General features: G+C 42.0%; 1 protein-coding gene across 5 annotated transcripts in view; it reads left to right on the top strand.

Moving 5' to 3' along the window:
- Nucleotides 1-21,732, top strand: part of SIPA1L1 (signal induced proliferation associated 1 like 1) — a 365,455-nt gene that overhangs the window by 179,969 nt on the left and 163,754 nt on the right. The gene's annotated exons all lie outside the window — the stretch shown is intronic.

Below are 21,732 nucleotides of genomic sequence, written 5' to 3'. Positions count from 1 at the left end.
TATTTTTAGTAATCCATTAGTTTCTCCCTGGGGAATGTGGGAGTCATTGCAAAGCAAGGCAAAATAATACCATTAAATTATGCTGCCAGGGCACGCTGGGGCTGACTGGCATCCTTGGCGGCACCCTCTTGATTCTCAACAGTTAACAGATAGAGTGAGTGAGTATTCAAAGACAGGACAATAAACTCTGTCGCTTTCCCTCTCCCTCTTTTCCCTCTGGACGATTTTGCCTTGTAATCAACCCACTTGGGCTGTGAGCTCTGAAAAGCGTCTTGCTCTGCCCGCCTGACCCTGGCTCCCTGGATAGGCGCATGTTTGGCGGCTCGGACCTGCTCTTTGTGTCTACAACAGTCTGTGCCCAAAGTTCCGATTCCGTGTTTGCTTTTGTTCTTCAAAAATGGATATGAATATTTCAGATAGAAAAACAATAGCATAAGGAATAATACAATAAATACCCATATGTACTTTTTCCTACAATACACTAGAGAAACTGAATGTTTGCCAATTCTCTGGAGCTGTTAAACATCCAGGGCAGTGCCCACTGATAGCATGCCTTTCTCTCCCTCTGAGGAGCCACTGTCCTGATTTTATTCTTTATTTCTCATGCAGTTTTGTCTGTGGCTTTATCACATTTGTGTAATACGACTTTTTGTATGCTTTTTAACTTCAGGTAAATGTAGATACTGTGTATATTCTTTAAAATCACAAAAGAGTTGAGGATAAATTCAGGATCATGGCAAGAAGCTACAAATTTGTTCTGAGACACTTGTCAAAAGATCTATTATTACTGGATGTCTCAGTGATCTGTAATAAATGTGTGAGACTTTAGGGGCACCTGGGCGGCTCAGTCGGTTAAGCACCTGACTCTTAATTTCGGCTCAGGTCATGATCTCACGGTTTGTGAGTCTGAGCCCTGCTTGGGGCTCTGCACTGATAAGTGGGAGCCTGCTTGCGATTCTCTCTCTTTCTCTCTGCGCTTCCCCCTCACCCCAAAATGAACATTAAAAAACAATGTGTTAGACTTTGAATTGTCAAGTTTAATCAACATGTGGACAGCTTTTTTTATCTTAGTTTCTGTAATGTGGGTTTGGTTTGCTAGGGAGTTCCTTTTCTTTACCTGCTTCTGCACTCCTGTGCCTCTTTGGCACGTGCGGGACCAACTGTATCATTACTGGGCTTTTCAAAGTGGGTTGGTTGCTGTTTTATTTAAATAGCTCTAATCATCCTGTGATCAGAGTGCATGCTTTTGGCAAACAGGGAAATGTGCATCTTCCTGCCGTCACACCCACCATATTGACTCCTGTGCCTCCTTCACTGTTGGTTTGTTTATTATCCTGATGGCTGCAGTTCTAGTAGAGGTGCCCCACGACTGTGAATAGGTTGGGAAGCATGGTATGGACTTGGGAACACAGTACCACAGTCACTTGCACTGTCTCCTTATTTCCTTTGGTGGCCCAACCAGAGTCTTGGAGGTCATTTTGTATCATTCTTGTCTGAAACGTATCTTTGGTCATTTAACTTCTGCAGTCAAATAGCTCTTTCTTATGCTCTTGGAGGATTCATGTTACCCCTTGTTCTTGTTTCGAATGTGTCCTCTACAGAACTCAGTAGTCATTTCCATTCAGAGATCATTAGTTCCTTCAGTTTGAGGGCATAATTACTGATAAAGTGTCAGAGAAAGATTTAGGAGAGAAGAGAATCCCCCCCCCCGATGTTATTTTTGTTTAAATGTTTAACATGTGGGGGAAAAAAGTAAGCTCAAAAGTTATTTTCCCTTTAATTCATATGTATTCTATACATGTTATAGGAAGGAAAACAGTAACATCTTTTGTTGAAATCAAATTGGGGTTTTTGTGCTACGTGCCTGCATTTTTCTGTTGTCAAAAGAATGGGTCCTTCTTTTAATTTTATTTAAAGGTAACTATGTATAGCTTTTTTCCCCTCCAATGTGGGTCTAGGATCTTAAATTAAAATGTTGCCAACATGAGAAGATTCCAGCCATCAGTGGAAACACCCAATCAGTGAGGCCCTTAGAAAAAGAGCCACTCTTCTACTGGAAGATGCCCAGAATTCAAGATAGTGCGCCATATTGTACGTCAGGCCAAATATAAACACAAGAAATGCAAGATATTTAAATTATAATCTTATAGTATTTTTTAAATGTTTGTTTATTTTTGAGAGAGAGTGAAAGAGAGACAGAGAGAGAAAGAGGGGCGGGGGGAGACGAGAATCCTAAGCAGGGCCTGAACCCAGATCATGACCTGAGTCGAAACCAGGAATTGGGCGTTTAATCAACTGCGCCACCCAGGCGCCTGCTATAGTATGTTTTATATGCATTTTCTTATTTTAAAAATTTAGTATGATAGTTGCTTTTTAAGGGAAGAAGCCTGTTGAAATTTTTCTTTGAGAAATCAGTACTGTGAACTGATGATTTTGGTTTTGTGTGTGTGTATGTGTGTTTGTGATGACATCTTCTTATTTATTTTTTATATATAAAGGGATTTGTAGACCTGGCTTGATTTTATACCTTAAAATGAGATGATGCCTTTGTGGGGGATGGTCCGCGGGGCTGAAAGAACTGCTAGACAGTGACTCAGACGTGTAATTAGGTCTTGCTCTCCGCACCCTTGTTGACTCGAAAGCACTGGCCATAGCCCATTTAGTCTGGGAAAGCAATACATGAATCATCTAAATTGGCACAAATTATTATCTGGAATGCTACTAAATGTTTTCTGGTCGTTATTCTTATTGAGGGAATGAGAAAGGGAGTCTTGTTCTTTGAATTTGAAAGTACTCTAGATGATACATATACGTTTGTGGAAGCAGATTTCTTTCCTAGATACAGTGGAGAGCAGTTGAATCTTTGACATTTGTAAAGCAGGTTCGGTTTTGTGGGTTTGTGTTATTTAGAATATTCCTCCAAGCTCTAAGTCCTTACTTTTGTGAAGAAGGTGGTGAACTGTTGTCTGTCTGTCTGTCTGTCTGTCAGGAAGGGGAACCCAGGGGTGCTCTTGCGGTCTGCAGCCTCAGCTTCACCTCCACAGCACAACTGGGGTTAGGGGAGAATCCTAGAAGCTTCTCTTGGGTTTATTTTGTGTCCTTCTAACTTGTCCCACTGTTATTACGTCGCATATTTAGGATGGAATTTTGTTATCCTTTTCTTCCCTTTCTCAAAATGAAGGGTCAGCAGACCTGTTGAGACCTATTAGGCGTCTGGCAACGAGGTGGGTGAAAGCCATTTTTTATCTTTATTACTAAGTAATAAGAGTACTTTGTTTCAATGTATTTTATAGCAAAAACTTTAAAAATAATATTCATTCTAAAGTAGAGGACATTTATGAGTCATTTAGGTTAAAGATAAAATGAAGACTTTTTAAATATAGAAAATAAGCCTTTTAATTAGTTTTTGTTGTCGTTGGGGGCGGCGGTATCTCTGCCAGTGCATTAGGGGTCCTGCCCAGCATTTTCTGTCTTACGTGTCTGCTCGAAAGAGAAAAGGAGAAGCAGATTTTTCTAATCCACAGCAAAAAGACCAGATGTTTGACTTGTAATGTGAGTTGACTTTGAGACATGGATAAATCTTCATTTCCATTTTGGAATATATGTGAGTGGGCATTTCATAAGAATGCATCTTTTGACAGGAAGTAGAAGAAAGCCATAGCTCACCATGTAATTTTGTATTTTGCCGGCATAACCACTGTTTTGTGTCTGTGGCCAGTGTGTACAAGCGTGTGAGTCAGGTTGCTTTTGTTCATCGAAGGCATTGCTCTTTGTTAGACATTGCCAGATTCATTTTGGGGTTGTTGAAAATCAGTTGTTCAAACTATAAAATTATTGTCAGCACTCATGCTGAATTAAGCTGATAGATTTTAGAGTGGGTTTCCAAGAAACTGGTAAAATATTTCATGAATCCCCTTGACAAAATTCTGTTTTATGTGGTTAGTTAAAGCTTTTTTCTCTAATAAAAATCACAGAAACGTTGTATTAGCAATTTAGGTTATGTTTATGAAGAATGCCCCTTCTAAGAACTGTGATCCTGTTTGTCACAGGGACTTGTGTACGACCCAATTAACCTTTCACTTCCTCTCTTTTTGCTATTAGGAGCCAGGAGACCATATGTCAGTACAAAATACAAATCAGCCACCCTTACTGCCTTTAGTTTGCACATTGTATAAATAATTGAGTCATTAGCCTAGACAGAGGGGCATGAAAAGTATATCTCTGGTGGAAATTTAACATCACTCGATGGCTTCTAGATTACTTTATGTAAATTATTTCTTCTGTGGCAATCAATACCTCTTGTTTAATGGATGCAGTGATTTGTAAAACCTCAGTCAGGAATTCCAAAGTTCTTAATGGGCATAAAACTACCTAAAGGAGTTTGATGTTTGATTCTTCCTATCCCCCTCAGGAGCAAAGCCTTCTAACTTGGTGTGAATGAAATCTCAGTTTTATGAGTGAATGCTAATCCCTGATGAAAACTTCCCATCTCTTCTCCCCCCGCCCCCCCACCTTCTCAAACCAATTAAATAGAATTAGTCTGTTCTATGGGGTTAGGGGCCCCTTCTCTAACCTGGAGAGCTCTGCTAACCCGTGTGGAGAGGTAGACCAGCTGTCTCTATTTCTGTCTGGATATTTGACCCCATCCCTAGAATTTGATAATGTGCCTGCTGTATTTCTGAAGGCCTCAGTAAAGAGGGAGGTTCCAGTGGGTAGCTACACTCTACAAGTGAATAGAGCTTATTGCTTGTAAAGATGGGCCAAGGCCCAGCATTAATTGCTGCTGTAATTTGATTCTTTAATTGTATTTAGATGATCATTTGGGATAATGTCCATTCAGTTGTATTTGTCCAAAGCATCAAGAAAATGTTCATTCTTTCTTTCTTTCTCTTTCTTTCTTTCTGTTCTTGTCTATGACATCTCTACACCCAGGGTGGGGCTTGAACTCATGACCCTGAAATCAAGAGTCACATGCTCCTCTGACTGATATACTCTGCTGCCCCAAAATATCATTTAATTTTGTCTCCCAGACATTAAAAAAAATAACTTTAAGATTCGTAAATATAGAGGACAAACTGAGAGTCGCTGGAAGGGTTGTGGGTGGGGGATGGGCTGATGGTCAAGGGACGGGAAGAAGGATGCCTGTTGGAGTGAGCCTTGGGTGTTCTGTGTAGGGCAGGAGTCACTGGCCTCTACTCCTGAAATCGTTACTGCACTGTCTGCTAACCAACTGGGATTTTAAAAAATACCTTTAATAAAAATAATACAGACCTGTATATGGTATGTGTCAAACCAAATACCACATAAACTGCTGCAAGTATTTATTTCTACAGGCTGTCACCGTTTCGTCATACAGAGACAGCCTCTTTAAGGAGAAGTTGGAACGGCCCTAACTGGTTACCTTTTGTTACTATTGACTTGTAGGGAGAGATTTTCATGAGCAGGGCATGCTTTTCGCTGTAGGTGGGAGTTTCTTGTTTCTCTTTTTTAAGTGAAGGAGTATTTGAAATAAGCTGCTATATAGATTTTTTAAATGTTTTTATTTATTATTGAGACATAGAGAAACAGAGCATGAGTGGGGGAGGGGCAGAGAGAGAGGGAGACACAGAATCCAAAGCAGGTGCCAGGCTCTGAGCTGTCAGCACAGACTCTGATGCGGGGCTCGAGCCCACAAACCGTGAGATCATGACCTGAACCGAAGTCGGACGCTTAACCGACTGAGCCACCCAGGCGCCCCTTAGCTGCTGTAGAGAAAAGAGTAGAAGAATAATATGCTCTTAAAAGAAATGTATTCTGCTCCCCTGATGGAAAGGAGAGAAAAGCCAAACAACCAAAGGCTGTGTGTGGTAGTTCTCCAACAATAACTGAACGTCAGAGTCTCTCCTGGGCCTTTTTAATACGGTACATCTGTGTCCCGGCACATCCTGTGTGGTGTCTCTCTTCTCTCTGCCCCCTCCCTGTCCTGTAACAGCTTCCCACAACTTAGTTTAACACTGCAGAAGTTGGGAGTTCCACGCTGACTCAGACCTTTGATTCTCCCACTTTATGCTTCAGTTTACAATAACTTGGGTTATTGTCTGGTTTTCAAATCATCACACCACAAAAACTACAGCAACAGACGTCTCCCTGGATCTGAAAGTCTTTGTCCTTTGTGGTGGTGTGATCATTGCTGAGCATTTGTTTGCTGGCCTTGTTCTCTGAGGCTCGAAATACTGCGGTATGCTGCACACCTCTGAGCCTCCAGTGGGCTGCTGCAAGTGTCCCTAACCCCGGCATTCTCCATGAGCAGGATGCACTTCAACCAGGCGGCCGGCAGTGAGCCCACAGGTTCTTGTCCTGGAGCCATTGTGGTGTAAAGTGCTGTGAGCTTTGTGCTCTGCCTCTCTTCCAAGTGAAGAGTGAAGTTGTCTCAAGAGAAGTCTGCATTTTGTGGTGTCATTCAGTTTTGGCACTGTGTCTGTTAAAATTTTAGCCTGGAATTCTTTGGGAGACTCCACCCCTGCAAGGAAACGAGGATTTTAAAAAGAATGTCAGTGCCGAGGCTGCTAATGTTCACAGGAACAGGACTGCCCTTGAATATTCTTTGTGACACAGCAGCAGCTCACTGGTGTCCCTTCTGCCATTGCAGTGCCTTCTGCGGAGAGACGGATTGGCATTTTATTAAGCAAATATTGCCAAGTTTTTAATTATTTGATAAGTTAGTATTACCGGAAAGCCCTCAATCTTTCAGTTGTTGGTCTCACTCACAACGTGTTTTTAGTTGTAAGCATCAAATTGAGATCTTTGCATTTCAGTAGTTGAAGAGAGCAGATTTTATTTTGTTTCTAAAAGCTATTAATAGATAATAATTTATTTTTCTACCTGCTTTACCTGTGGGACATTTAGATTTTACATGATGATGTTCAGTAGTTCTGAACATTATCTTTTTATCCACAATGTTGGGATTATATATCAGTTGGTTTTTCTGTATAGCAAGCATTAAATGTATTTTAGGCAACTATGTGCCAATGATGAGGTTTTGGAATGACAGTCTTCAGAGCTGAGGGCCAAGAAAGAGTTCTTGAGATGTCTTTGGTGCAAAAAAAATGATGACTGGCTGTATCCTGTAGAGTTGGGGGAGGTAAAGTCAGAGGAAGTTTCATAAAGGGATTTCCATATGCTGAAGACTCATAGAACCAGAGGCCTGGCTGTTGTCAAGCTAAGATTGTTTTTCTCCCTAGCAAAGCACCGCCATTAAGACAGTAGGGGATTCCTGGGGAAGCGCTGTACTCTCTGGTTACCTCAGCTATGAAGAAATTCAGTTTTACCTGCTGTTTCCTTCTTGCCTTTGTTCCCCACATCACTACGAAGGGGAGGGTGATGTTGGGGCTCCAGGAAACTGAGTCTATGGTTTCTCCAGAATAGGCTATTGATAAGATTGCCTTTTCCTTGTCATTTACTAAGACATTTGTAAACTGATGAAAACTCAAGTCCTGTGTGACTATGATCTCTTCTCTGTTAACTATTTGTTTCCCCCTTTCCTTTGTTCCTGGGCAGCCAGGAATTCCTGAGGAATATCACACACATCCCACCTTGGGGATGGGGTGTTCGCTTGTGCTTTGCCCTCAGCTTGCCCTTGGCTCCCTCATCACGAATGCCTGAAATAAAGAGCGCTCCCAATTTTTTTTTAACAAGTTGTAAGACCTTCGATGCGTTCCTGATTCTATCAAGTTGACTACTTACTGGAAAACACTCAAACTGTGATTCATCGGTCTCACAATGTGTTTTTAGTTTTAAGCAGCAGATTGAGATCTTTGTATTGCAGTGGTTGAAGACAGCAAATTTTAATTTGTTTCTAGAAGTCTTTAATAATAATTTATTTTGTTACCTGCCTTACCTTTGGGACATTTAGAATTTACGTGATAATGTTCAGTGTTCTGACCCTGGTCTTTTTATCCACAGTGTTGGGATAGACAAAGACAGCATGCTGGATTGTTTGTTTGTTTTTAGATAAAAATTATTTTAGATAGGGGCGCCTGGGTGGCTCAGTCGGTTAAGCCTCTGACTTCGGCTCAGGTCAGATCCCACGTTCGTGGGTTCGAGCCCCGCATCAGGCTCTGTGCTGACAGCTAGCTCAGAGCCTGGAGCCTGCTTCCAGTTCTGTGTCTCCTTCTCTCTCTGCCCCTCCCCCTCTCATGCTCTGTCTCTCTCAGTATCAAAAATAAATAAAACATAAAAAAACAGAGTCTTAATCTTTAAAAAAATTATTTTAGATAAAGATTATAATGTAATCCCTTTTTGGAAAGAATTTAGAGGTCATTTTCTGTGGGTCTCCCAGTCCCTTACAGAGGGCTGCCTTTTTATTTCTCCCCTCCTCTTCTTTCTCCTTTTCTGATGAGATGGAGAGATAAGAATTAAAGATGGAGATGGGGTGGGGAGAGAGGTAGTGGTAGATGGGTCTGACTTCTTTAAGTGGAGGATGAAAATAAAATTGAGTGCAGGTAAAGAAGGAAGTGGTGGACCTGACCTGGGGGGAAAAATTAGAGAGGAAAGAGTTTGGGTAAAAAATGTGTCGTCTTGGGGCGCCCGGGTGGCTCAGTCGGTTAAGCCTTCGACTTCGGCTCAGGTCAGATCTCACGTTTGTGGGGTTCGAGCCCTGCATCAGGCTCTGTCCTAACCGCTCAGAGCCTGGAGCCTGCTTCCGGTTCTGTGTCTCCTTCTCTCTCTGTCCCTCCCCCTCTCATGCTCTGTCACTGTCTGTATCAAAAATAAATAAAACATTAAAAAAAAATGTGTAGTCTTAAAAAGTAAAGCACCGAAGGGAAATTGGGAAATCGCTAACTCTGCCATTACTCAGTCAGCTGTTTCCTCTGTTGACGTGAACTGCACCAGGTGGCCGTTATCCCCCGACCAAGATCTGGAGACAAATACAATTTTTTATTCATTATCTCATTTGGGAAAAGTTGTCAAAAGGACAACTTGTGAGCAATAGTTACCTTGTCGGTGTATTCTCCCCCATCGTAGATGCTCAGTTAATAGAAAGTTTGACTGACTTACTGACTTAACCACAGGAAAAAAGAGAAGCTTCCTTGCTCCTTAAAATAGCCAGCTCAATTTGCTATCAGATGAGTTCCTCCGTCACTAATCTTGTGAGGAGGGTAGGCTAATAGATGGAACACTAACAACAACAACAACAACAGAATCTTCTTCCCTACTGTCATACACTAGGATCTCTCTTATTTTCTCTAGGGGAGTGAAAAGTGTGAGAAGTTATCCAGGTTTCAGGATAAGAGGGCAGCCACACTGTTGTCTAGTTCCCAGAGAGGTGATTTCCAACCATTCATACCTTTCATTTCTCCCTGTGAATTGGTTGAATTAAAATTGTGCTCTGAAACGTTATCACATTCTTTGACATTGTTGGAGTCCCCTAGAGGTGGTGTGAAACCGCAGCTCAGAAGCACTGCTTAGGGATAATCTGTCGTCCAGAAAGGCTGTTAATCTCTCCAGTCTGGAGCATATGATCTGGATCCTTGAGTGTTTTTCTATTGCCGTTTCTAATTTGCTACTTCAGAGCTCTGTCCTTATCACCATGTCTTTAAACTTGATTGCCAAGTTCACTTTCTTCTTACTGTTATAAAATAGAGGCAAGGTCATGGTACTTTCTGGAAGAGTTTGTGCCTGTTTTCTGTTTCTGGATACAAAAGGCAAAGTAGGCTCATTCTTACAGGTTTCAGTGCTTCAAAAACAAGGACAACAAAGATGAAGGAGAAAGGAAGGAAGGAATTGATGGGAGGAAGGAAGAGGAAGGAAAAAAGGGCCAGCAAGAAGGCAAGAGTCTGGTTTCTTTCTTTTTTTTCTTTTTCTTTCTTTTTTTTTTTTTTTTTGAGAGAGAGGGATCGGGGGAGGGGCAGAGAGACAGTGGGGAGAGAGAGAATTGTAAGCAGGCTCCTTGCTGTCCACACAGAGCCTGACGTGGGGCTTGGACTCAGGAGCCCTGAGATCATGAACAGAGCCATCCAGGTGCCCCAAGAGTCTGGTTTCTTAAGCAGTTACTGTTTTTCTTTTACAGACTCCCCGCTTTTTTGGTCATGTTTATTGAATGTAGTCACTGACTGCAGTCATGAGGGTTTTAAATCTGGGAGAATACTGTGATCTATAAAATAGTTTCTTAGTTATTGTTTCTCAGAGTTTTGTTTTAGCACAAGAGAAGATGCAATTATTTCAAATTTGTTAAGTCATTTTCCCTCCAACCACACAGAACAACATTGCTTTTCTGTGACCTTTACTTTAGAAGACCCTGTGGTCTGTTAGACGCTGGGATGCTCCCTATAGTCCTGTATAGACTCAGCCCATTTTCCCAAATGAGATAATGAATGCAAAAATGCTCTCTAGGGGCGCCTGGGTGGCTCAGTCAGTTAAGCGTCTGACTTCAGCTCAGGTCATGATCTCACAGTTTGTGGGTTCGAGCCCCATCTCGAGCTCTGTGCTGACAGCTCAGAGCCTGGAGCCTGCTTTAGATTCTGTGTCTCCCTCTCTCTGTGACCCTCCCCTGCTCACGCTGTCTCTGTCTCTCAAAAATAAATAAAAAGCATTAAAAAAATTTTTTAAATGCTGTCTAAAACAGTATCATAAGTAGGAGAAGTATTACAAATAGTATTATAAGTAGTCTTTACTATTATTCTCTGCTAGGGTGGATGACTCTAAATACTGTTGAGTTCATGACCTCCATCTGAGAACTGACTGCTTTTGGCAGTCCTGTGTCCAGGGAATAGCTGTTCCTTGTTATGCCATTTTTTATCTGCTTGGACCTTTTGCAGAAGAAAATGTATATTGAACAAAAGTTGTAGCATATATTGCATTAAAATGAGTTTCTGACATTTCATAATATTTACAAATACAGGGGTCACTGCCCCTCATATATGGCAGTAATTGTCTATTGGCAATGGCCATGGAGTTCTTGGCCACGTGAAAAATGCCACGCTTTTGTAATTACAATTTCAGTCTCACCCACTGCTTGTGCCGCAGAGGGGCTGCTCCTCTCGCAGATGGGCTCGTAGCCACTGTTGAGCTTTTGTATAGAATGTTGCTCTTTGTCTTGACTGAACTCTTGGCCCTTAAGCTTTTTAATTTGTACACATCCCTGAATGCCTTTCTGACTTTGAGATGTGTGGCCTGGTCTACAGACAGTGTAACTTGCAAGGAAGATTACCAGCGGGGAGAAGACCCTTCCTTCCTCTGTGTCCCAGAGTAACCGGAAAGCAGAGCCCTTGCTGTCTGTGTTAAGTCCTCAAGCCCGTGCCGGCGAAGAGATGCTGCTCCTGGAGACTCTGTCCCAACAAGTGCCCGGTCACAGGGGTCACAGGCTCGGGCAGGACGGCCGTGCGTCTGCGCAGGAGCCGCCGCCGCCTCCCGGCTGCTTCCTCGGGGCTCCCGGGAACCCTGTGCCGCCCCTGTGGGAGCTCTGAAAACGCGGTCGCGTGGAGTCTTGACCTCCGTGGTGGCTCGCGGAGAGCGTCCCCGGACAAGCCCCCGGGACTCACTGCGGAACACGCTCCACGGAGGGCGGGCGCTGGGCTGATTGTCGCCCCTGTTCTGCCTGATTAGAGGGCTCCGCGGCGTTCTCTTTCCTTTCCCATGTGCGGAGGGGTCCCTGGTTTCGGATGGGCTCCATCAGGAACCCATCCTAAGCTGAGAAGAGTGTAAGTCAAAGTTGCATCGGATACGCAGCCTGCCTTCCATGTGCTCAGAACGCTCGCCTCAGCCTCACGTTGGGCACCGTGGTCCCACACAAAGCCTGCTTTACCGGACAGGGTCTACTGTCTCAGGCAGTGTGTTCACCACTGTGTGGAGAGTGACGAACAGCGTGGCCATCCGTGTCCTGGCTGTTTTCCCGTGTGATCGCGTGGGGACCAGGAGCTGTGGCTGGCCGTCCCTGCCGGCATCATGAGACAAGGTCTTGACACACATCCCCAGTGGGGGAAGAGATCGAAACTCAGAATTTCTTTCTTTTTTTTTTGACAGCTATCTTTATTTTATTTATTTTTAAATAGTTTATTGTCCAGTTGGTTTCCATACAACACCCAGTGCTCTTCCCCACAAGTGCCCTCCTCCATCACCACCACCTCTTTTCCCCTCTCCCCCTTCCCGAAACTCAGAATTTCAAGTACACTTTCCATCACTTTCACACGGTCGTAAAGTCGGAAAATTGTTAAGTTGGACCATCATCCTAAGTTGGGGACTTATGTTTCTATGAAGCACTGTGATAAAGTTGATTCACAGAATTTGTTTTTAGGAATTTTGGATGTTTTAAAGCACAGTATTATAGTAGGCTAACAAAACAGTTCTCTGTTATTACGGAAGTGATGTCTTGGCTGAATAAGAAAAAGAAAGGTGAGTAAGGTAGCAGTGGAAACACTTGATTCACCTGATGAAAACATTTTAACTCTTATTAGCGTGGAAGTCTCTTCATTCAAGAGATGATATTTAAACTTAATTATTTAGGCATTTTAAATTGAAATCAGGGCAAAATCAAGAGTACCCAAACCTATAGTGAAAACAAATCCCAAGTTGTAGCTTCCACAGCAATCAGACTTGTTGACGCTACAGGAAGACATTTCTTATCTCTGCCTCTAGTAAGTGTATATAATCCACCACCACATATGAGGTGACTGAGCTCTTCTATTGGGCCATTTATTGAATGTTAAGTTCTATCCACTGGTGAGTAACGTAGAGACCATGTTCCATATTTAGAGTGTTTGGCTAACCTAAGGATTCTCACATTTATTAGTCTGTGATATCTCCACTTTAAGGAAATACAGGCCTAACTGCATAGTTATTTGTTAAAAGTAGCAAAACAAATCCCTTCCAGGGCAGGAAACAGATGGGTCGCTGCATGCTTCCATCTCTGAAAGATAATCCACGTTGACACATTGTGTACTTCGTTCAGACAAGAGATTCCAGCCCGTTGCCAGCTAACCTCAGGCGAGCAGGACAGGCACTGCAGGGTCGTTCCTGAAGGTTCTCCTGGCTCAGAGGGACTCCACACACCTGGGGACCAGCGGTGGTTAACTGACTGCTGGAGTAGGAGAGACAGAGGAGTCCAGGGCGGCTCCAGGGTCAGTCTCCTTCCCAGCACCCCACTTCCTTCATTTCTCTGTTCTCCTCGCTTCACTCCTTACCCTGTGGCGTCCTGCCCCTCTCCACGGGTGACCCCTTCGTCTTCTCTATCCTGTGGCCCTTTGAGATGTTGACCCTCAGTCATGTCATTCCATCTCTCCCAGCTCATCCCTTCTTTGCCTGTGAACAGCCTTCAGCTCTTTCTCTGTCCAGCACAGATCCTCCCCCCCCCCCCCCCCCCCCGGGTCTCTCATGCTGTCCGGTCTCCAGCGGGGGGAAGACCAGCGTGGGGGAGGGGAGGGTCACCTCATCTGTCTCTCATACTTTTCGTCCTAAAGTTTTTTGTTTTTTAGTTTTTGAGATATAATATACATGCAATAAAATGCTTCCATCTTCAGTGTTAAGATTTAGGTTTCTGGTTTCTGGTTTTGGCTGTGATGAATAAGGCTAATTACAGCAGCCTTAAGTCATTTATTGGGTATATATTTTCATTTCTTTTGAAAAATACCTAGGAGTAGAATTGTTAGATCATATAGTACATGTTGTTTTACTGTACAAGAAATTACCAAACTTTTTTCCAAAGTGGCTGTGCCATTTTCTGCCAGCAATATATGAGGCTTTAGTAGCTTCACATTCTTATCAGGATTTGGTATTGTCAGGTGTTGTTTTGTTTTGTTTTTAATTTTAGCCTTTCTGATGCGGTAAGAATGAAACCATGCCTCCCTATGATTTTAGTTTGTTTTTAACTGAAGTCTTAATGATTTGGGCCATCTTTTTATATCTTTTCATGTGCTTCTTGGCCATTTATATATATATATTTTTTGGCAGAGTATCTTTTGTCAGGTCTTGACTGTTTTTTCAAATTATTATTGAATAATCTTTTAACTCTTGATTTATAAGATTTCAAATATGTATTAAAAATATACATTTAAGATACATATTTATTATTTAAAAATTTTTTTTAAACACTTATTTTTGAGAGATAGAGAGAGAGACAGTGTGATCAGGGGGAGGGGCAGAGAGAGAGGGAGATACAGAATCTGAAATAGGCTCCAGGCTCTGAGCGGTCAGCACAGAGCCAACATGGGGCTCGAACCCACGAACTGTGAGATCATGACCTGAGCAGTCAGACGCTTAACTGACTGAGCCACCCAGGCGCCCCTAAGATACATACTTAAACACAGGCTCAGGCATGGTACTTCTTGATGAGAAGAAGGTTTTGTTTTAAACTTATAATTGGTTACTGCTTTATTGTGTGTTATCCAAGAAATCTCTGCCTGGGGTGCTTGGGTAGCTCCGTCCTTGGAGTGTCTGACTTTGGCTCAAGTCATGATCTCATGGTTCTAGCCCCATGGGCTTTGTGCTGACAGCTTTGAGCCTGGAGCTTGCTTCGGATTCTGTGTCTCCCTCTCTCTCTGTCCCTCCCCAACTTGCGTGTGCGTGCTCTCTCTCTCTCTAAAAAATAAGTTAACATTTAAAAAATCCTTTTAAGTAAAATAAAATTCTAAAAAAGAATAAGAAAGAAAAGAAATCCCTGCTTGTCCAGTATCAGGAATATATTTTCCTATGTTTACTTAAAGGTGGTTTCATCTTTTACAAATTTACCTTGATAACTAATTTTAATTTCTTTGGTATTTGAAACAAGGTAATTATTGAGGTGATTTCTTTTTCACATGCATGTCTAGTACCATTTATTAAAAGGCCTTTTTATTAACTGAGCTGGTGTCTTGGTTGAAAGTCAATTGACCATATACTTATGAGTTCATTCCTGGACTCCTCTGTTCATTGGTCACCTGGCATTTTGGTAATACTTCTGTTCGATTGGTCCAACAGGCATTTTGGCAATACTCCGTCTTCTCGCCCACAAACCTCTCCACTTGATTTTTCTCAGCAACATTTGGTAGCTTTCAGTACAGAGGTTTCTCGCATCTTCCATTAGGTATATGAGATTTTTTTATGCTTCTGGAAATGATTTTTTAAAGTTTCATTTTTGATTGTTTGCTGTTTGTATGTTGACCTACAAAATTCCTAAATTCACTTGCTGGTTTTAATATTGTGTGTGCATTATGTGGGATTATTGGTTGACATGCATGATCATGGAAATGCCTAAATAAGGATAGTTTTACTTCTTCTTTTCCATCTTTATACCCTTTTAAAGATTCATACCTTTTACAAAGATTTGTTTTTCTTGGCCTTACGGAACTAGCTTAGAGCTTTCAGTGTAACACTCGCCAGAAGTGATAAGACTGCCATCTTTGCCTTGTTTGTGATCTCAGGAAAAAAGTATTCAGTGTTTCTCTGCTCCATTTATACCTAATTTTTTTACACAGTGGCTTTTGCTCTTAAGCCCTATAATTCTTTGATCTCCTTACTTCCAAGTGTACAGTTCTAAATCTACATGTTCCCAGGCTTTCCTTTGTGACCTTTGTGCTACATTACCCTCATTCTTCTCTGTTTTCTACCTCATCTCCCCAAAAGTGACCTCCTCCTTCTCCTCCTTCTCTTCTTCATTCTCTCACCTCCATGGAAATAGCTTCTTCTCTTTCACTGGCTTTTCTTATTATTATTCATTTCTTATTTTTAAGTTTATTTATTTTGGGGGGGGGAGAGAGAGATTGATTGATTGATTGATTGGGGGAGAGGCAGAGAAAGAATCCCAAGCAGGCTCCAGTCTGTCAGCGCAGAGCCCAATGTGGGGCTCAGTCTCAAAAACCGTGAGATCATGACCTGAACTGATATCAAGAGTTGGATACATAACCAACTGAGCCACACAAGCTCCCCTATTCATTTAATCTTACAGCAAATACTTATTGAGCAGCGCTCTGTGGTCAGGTGTGCTGGCGTCTGGCGCCGTACAGGTTGATGAGACCAGTCTCTGCCCCCGAAGAGCTCACCCTAACGCATGGGAAGAGCTTTGAAAGAGTGAGTGGGTCCTTGGAATCCCTCAGTGGGGGTGGACATCTCACCTGGTCTGGGGGTCAGCGGGAAGGCCTTCTGGGGAAGGGACTGCACTCCCCCTTTCCTCTTCCTGTGCAGGTACCCGAGATTAGAGGTGGCGTTCCTTCGGTCCTCTGCCTGTGGTCCCACCTGTCATTTCCAAGCCGTCCCCGAGCAGTTTGCACATCCAGCCAGAAGCACAGGTGTCGGGATCACTGTGGCGCTTAGCACTTCGTGTCCCTTCGTGTCCTCCGTGGGGTTTTGTGAGGAGCTAGCCTAATAGTTCTTTAGCACTTGGGGGTAGTCCCTTGTCTGTCTTTACAGAGACTCTGCAGAGTTTTATATGCATCGGAAATGATGCTTTTGTACAATCGAGCTCCTTGAAAACTGTCGTTTCCTTTGTATCCTGTATTTTATTACTAGATAGATTTTTAAATTAATTGAATTATGAAAGTGATTTGGGAACATATTAATTTTCCTGGATAATTTTTTGTTGGAATGTTCCCATGAGGGTTCCTTTGCCTTCTGAGCTCCTGGACAGTAACAAGCAGGACGGCTCTCTGGCTTGTCCCTGCTGGCGAAGGAGACTTGTGGTCATGGCTGCACTTCTTCAAGGTGTCTGCCTAGGGTTTTCATTCTGTTTCTTTATCTAAACAATGTCTTCTCCTCTGCTTGTCAGAATGCATCTCTTATTGAAAAGCTCTGCTTATTCTTGTAAGGCCATACTGATGCCTCAGAACACATTTCTTAAAGTAGGTACTATCTAAGGATTAATGTATATTCAGATCATTAAAAGTTATAAAGCTGTGAACAGTGTCTAATGCTAATGGAGTAGATACATGAAGGATTGTTTAGTGATTTCACTGGAATGAAGGGGAAGCAATTAAATGCATTAAAAAATACAAATTGAATTATATATTTCTTGGTTCGGGCAAATGTATGCTACTTAGTTTCCATTAAATGTGTCTGCATAGCTTTACTGTGCTTATGCATAATGTTAGAAGTCTGTAAATCTAATTGTGTGATGAGAAGTCTGTTATCAGCATTTTATTCACTGAGTTTTTATCATTTACCAAATTTAAATGACTTTGAAAGATAAAGAACTTATCCTTTATTACCAATGGATTTTTTATTTATATCCTTTCAGAGAGGAGTGTAGTGATTATTGAAGGTATTTATGTATCAGATAAAAATCAATGTGTGTGTGTGTGTGTTTTATTGTAATTTTTTTAATGCCTTCAAAGTGCTGTTATTACATATAGTCAACAGGACAATCAATGTTTTAAATATAATTTACACTAGGAGGTAAACATTTCTAATATTCTTAATTAAAAATAAAGTAATTTTGGTATTCAGTATAAAAGTGAAATGAGAAGACATGATTGTATGTGCTACTGCTAAAACTGTTGGACCAAGGGCAATTTTTAAGTCTTACTCTGTAGACATCATATTATTTCTATTTTTGTTTTTAAACTCATTTGCTTTTATTTTTCCTTAATATATGATTACAAATGCTTCACCTTTATTATACCTAATAAGAGTTCATAGTGATTCAGTATGAGTGTTTTCAGTGCTGAGAAAGATTTGGGAAGTCTTTCTGAAGGACGGTCATAGTGTGGCTCCCTTGGCCTTATTGAGGGCTTCACAATGGGAGGTCTCTTTCCCCATAGATTGAGATTTAGTAGGTATATAAATTATTCTCGTTGATTACCTCTCCTGATGCCTCCCTTTTCAATGATCTTACCATCTTTTAGGCAGAGTTTTATTTGTGAGCGCTTTTTTGTTTGTTTGTTTGTTTTGTTTTTTTGGTAATTCTCTGAGTCTTGATCTCCTAGGCAGGGTGCCTGCTTGTCCTCCTGGGGAAGGGGCTGTCCCATAGGGAAGCCAGGTAATTCTGTTATGGCCATTGCAAGCCAGAAGACCTGTTTTTATTATTTCTGATGTTTTATTTATTCTCTTGTTCTCTCTGCCCAGATTGGCCAGATAGAGTTAGATCTGACAAGGTCAGCTACAAACATGTGATATGTTCAATCACAAGTTGGCCAATCAGGAGATTTCTATTTAGTTACTTGAACTAGGTCACCAGACACATTGTGTTAATCCCTTAGTTTAAATGGGCCATCTGTTGAGTCACCATGATAATTGTTTTCTTTTTGAATGCCTGTGGACCCGAGTTAGGGTGCAGCCAAGGTTGTTAGGAGTCTTTTGAAAGAGACTAATGCACTGAACTATGGGCCCCTCTCCACTGAAACTTGTTTGGGGGAGTCTCTGTTGACCACTTATTTGCTTCTGTATTCCTTTTCCTCACTTGTGAGAATTGTTGTGTGTTGTTTTATAATTGTGAGAGTTTGGAATTGTAAAAGTTGAGGGTCGTGCTTGTTGAGAATAATTAGAAAAAGGGAAAAGAGGGATTGGGAGTACGAAAAAGAGGCCAAACATTTGTCAGTAGCAATAGTTTATTTCTTTGCTGGGAAGCTTTGGGAAAGGGAAGGGAGAAGATGGATAATAAACCTATGCCATATATTTGGGCTTTTCTGTGACTCAGGAGAGGTGTTCAGAAGAGTATGATGGGAGAAATCCGAGCTGAGGATTTTAGCAGAGTAATTTAAATGAGCTGCCCAATGCATCTGAGTTGTGCGGTTTACTTTGTATTACTGATTTTCTGGGGAGATCTGGAAAGTAAGAGTCAAAAACATGGGAGTGTGAAGTCTGGAAAGCAGTGGCCATGTAGATGGAGAACCAGACTGAGACAGATGTCTGCAAGTATGTTATCTGAAAATGAGAAATACCAGCTCTGTCCTGGGCCCTCCTCTTCTCTCCTGAGGTGGTGTCATCTAGTTCCGTGGCTCTCAGTGCCATCCCTGTGCCTCTGTGATAACCAGTTCTGGATCTCCAGCCCAGACTTGCTTCAGATTTAGATTTTCACCAGCCTCAATGGTATCTCCAGATGTCTAGTGGACGTGGTCAACACAGAGCTCTTGGTTTCTATGTAAAGTGAGCCACCTATCCTGGTTTCCCAGACCTCTGTTGGTTTTAACACTGAAGTTCCCACCTTTTGGGAAACCTCTCAGCCCCTCGCAGACCAGCATGATTGGCTATCTGATTTACAGTCCTTAAACCTGCTTCCCTGCCACTCTGAACTTCTCAGGAGAACCATCCACGCATCTAGACATTCAAGAGTTGCCCTTGATTCATCGCATTATACATCCAGCAGTATGTCATGTTGCTTACTGGCATCTCATTTTTTGGCATGTCTTGTTGTCTCTACCTTCAAAAACGCCCACCTCTCTCCATTTCTCTCCACTTGTGCTAATCCCACCTTAATGCATGCCACTGCAACTTATGCTGGGTCCTGTCCGAGACAAGACCGTGGGGCCCTGCAGCTGCTTCATGTTGCTCTTACCAAGGTCTCCAGGCCTCCTTACAGTCTGATGCCGTCTGTCTCTCCTACCCCAAGCACCCCCCACCCCGCTTCCTCCAGCCATACTGCCTTCTTTACTTTGAGGGTGCTAAGTCTTTCTACTTGCTCTCCCTTCTGCCTGGAATGTCTTTCCTTTGGGCAGCGCATTCCTTCTTGACATTTGAGTCGAGTCGTCTTATCCTAAATTTGACTTCTTCACAGAGAGGCCTTCTTTGACCAACCAGTTAAGGAGAGTAGCCAACCAACCATCTTGGCCATATTACTTTTTAATTGTATTTTCCTGACTTTTATATTATTTATTGGTTTGTGCGTTCTTGCTCTTCTGTACTGGAATGTGAGCTCTTTGAATGATGGCCTTGCCGTTCTCACCAGCCTATCCCCGTTTTTACAGCAGTTCCCAGAGTACTTATCCAGGACGTGTTATTAAATGAAGTAGAGAATAAATTTAATTACCTCAAGGCATCTAATCAAAACTTTGAGGAAAAGAAGGTTTTGAAAGGTTTTTTAGTAAACAAGTGGAAATTGGGGCACCCCAATTTCTGTTATTGCTGCTACAAAATGTATAGACTCTCGTTGAGGTCATGTCATCTAATGACATCATCCTTTATGTTAGTTAAAATTCTTTAAGAACCTTTTCAGGTTTATTCACAAATATATTTTCCTAGGGTACCTGGGAGGCTGTCAGTTAAGCATCTGAATTTGGCTCAGGTCATGATCTCACAGTTCATGAGTTCAAGCCCTACGTTGGGCTCTGTGCTGACAGCTCAAGAGCCTGGAGCCTGTTTCAGAGTCTGTGTCTCCCTCTCTCTCTCTTTCTCTTTCTCGTTCTCTGCCTCTTACCTGCTCGTGCTCTCCCTCTCCCTCTCTCAAAAATAAGTACTAAAAACAAACAAACAAAAAAGCAAATATTTTCCCCTATGTCCTGCATTTCCTTTGAGTTCATAAGTCTTTCAGTGGTGAATTCTCCTCTGAGAACAGTCTTCAAGACTGTTCCCTGAGGGGAAGAGTAGAATTGTCATCCTGTCAGTCTGTGGGACGTGCAGAGAGCCTGGGAGCCTTCCTCACTGGGCTTTGACCTAAAGAACTAGTTTTGGAAGTTGGAAAATTATAAATCATTGCATTTCAGTGTTAAAGATACTTCTAAAATGGGGCCTGAGCCTCTGGACCCTGGCATTTGAGGCCAGGTAATTCTTCGAGCTGGAGGCTGTCTGACCATAGGATGTTAGTGGTCTCCAGTAGCCTCTACCTCCAGGATGCTGGTAGCACTGCTCCCCACTTGTAACAACCACAGATGTTTCCAGATACTGCCAGATGTCCCCCCGGGGACAACATGGAAACCCACTGCTCTAAACAGTTACTGTCTTTTCTTTCATATGCTTTACACTGGGAAATTACTATGTAAGAAAACCAAGTAGATGGCTGGTTCTGGGGGGGTGGGAGGAGATTTTTAAAAAGCTATTATAAAGAAAGATTCTTCGTCTTACATCATTACTAAGTTATAAGAATCTATTTTCAACTTAGCATGCCTCTCTAATTCCACGGTAAGCTTTGCGTTAGAAACCCTAAAATATTCTGAAGGAATTTGTTCTTTCAGTGTTTCTATATTTTTCGCCTGCTCCCATCACCATGGAGCCGAATGCTTTGAGAGACAAGTTAGGTTAAAAACAGTAATGACAGAAGAGGAAAAAATGTGTTTCTTCTTCATTTTTTCTTCTCTTCAGTTCTTCACCCCTCAGTCAACTGAGCGGGATCTTTAATTTGAATGTTTTTAAATTGGGCATCAAGGCAGGAAAGGCATGTTTTTCAGAGCATTTCGCCTCCCCTGGAAAATGCCCATGTCAGAATTTGAGCAGACCCATGAATTGATATTCTAAGATCATGGAAAATGTATCAGAACTGTGTAGAGAGAGAGCCGTTTTCCTTGGTCTGCACCCATTTTACAGATTTATGTGCATCAGTGGTCACATTGAATTGCTTATTAGGACTCTTCTACAACATATGGAATTTTAAAGCAAATATCAGAATGTGTGTTTTCTTGTTTTTAGTGTAGAACTGATTGATTCTTTGAATAAATATAGTTCCTATTAGCTTTCTTAAACTGAGAACTTAGCACAGTATTGTGTATGAGGCATTAAGTAGTCAGAGATCATCTATTAATTGAAAAATTTGAGTTTCGAAACTCCTTCATTAGTAGTGGAGATGTTGCACATAGATGGACATAGCATGCTTGAACTTGAGTCAGTCATTTCCTATCCACAGGAAACCAAAGATGGCTCAAA

This window comes from Suricata suricatta, chromosome 9 (genome assembly GCF_006229205.1).
Source record: "Suricata suricatta isolate VVHF042 chromosome 9, meerkat_22Aug2017_6uvM2_HiC, whole genome shotgun sequence".
Taxonomy (NCBI): Eukaryota; Metazoa; Chordata; class Mammalia; order Carnivora; family Herpestidae; genus Suricata; species Suricata suricatta.
This window is presented reverse-complemented; position numbering and strand designations above follow the sequence as displayed.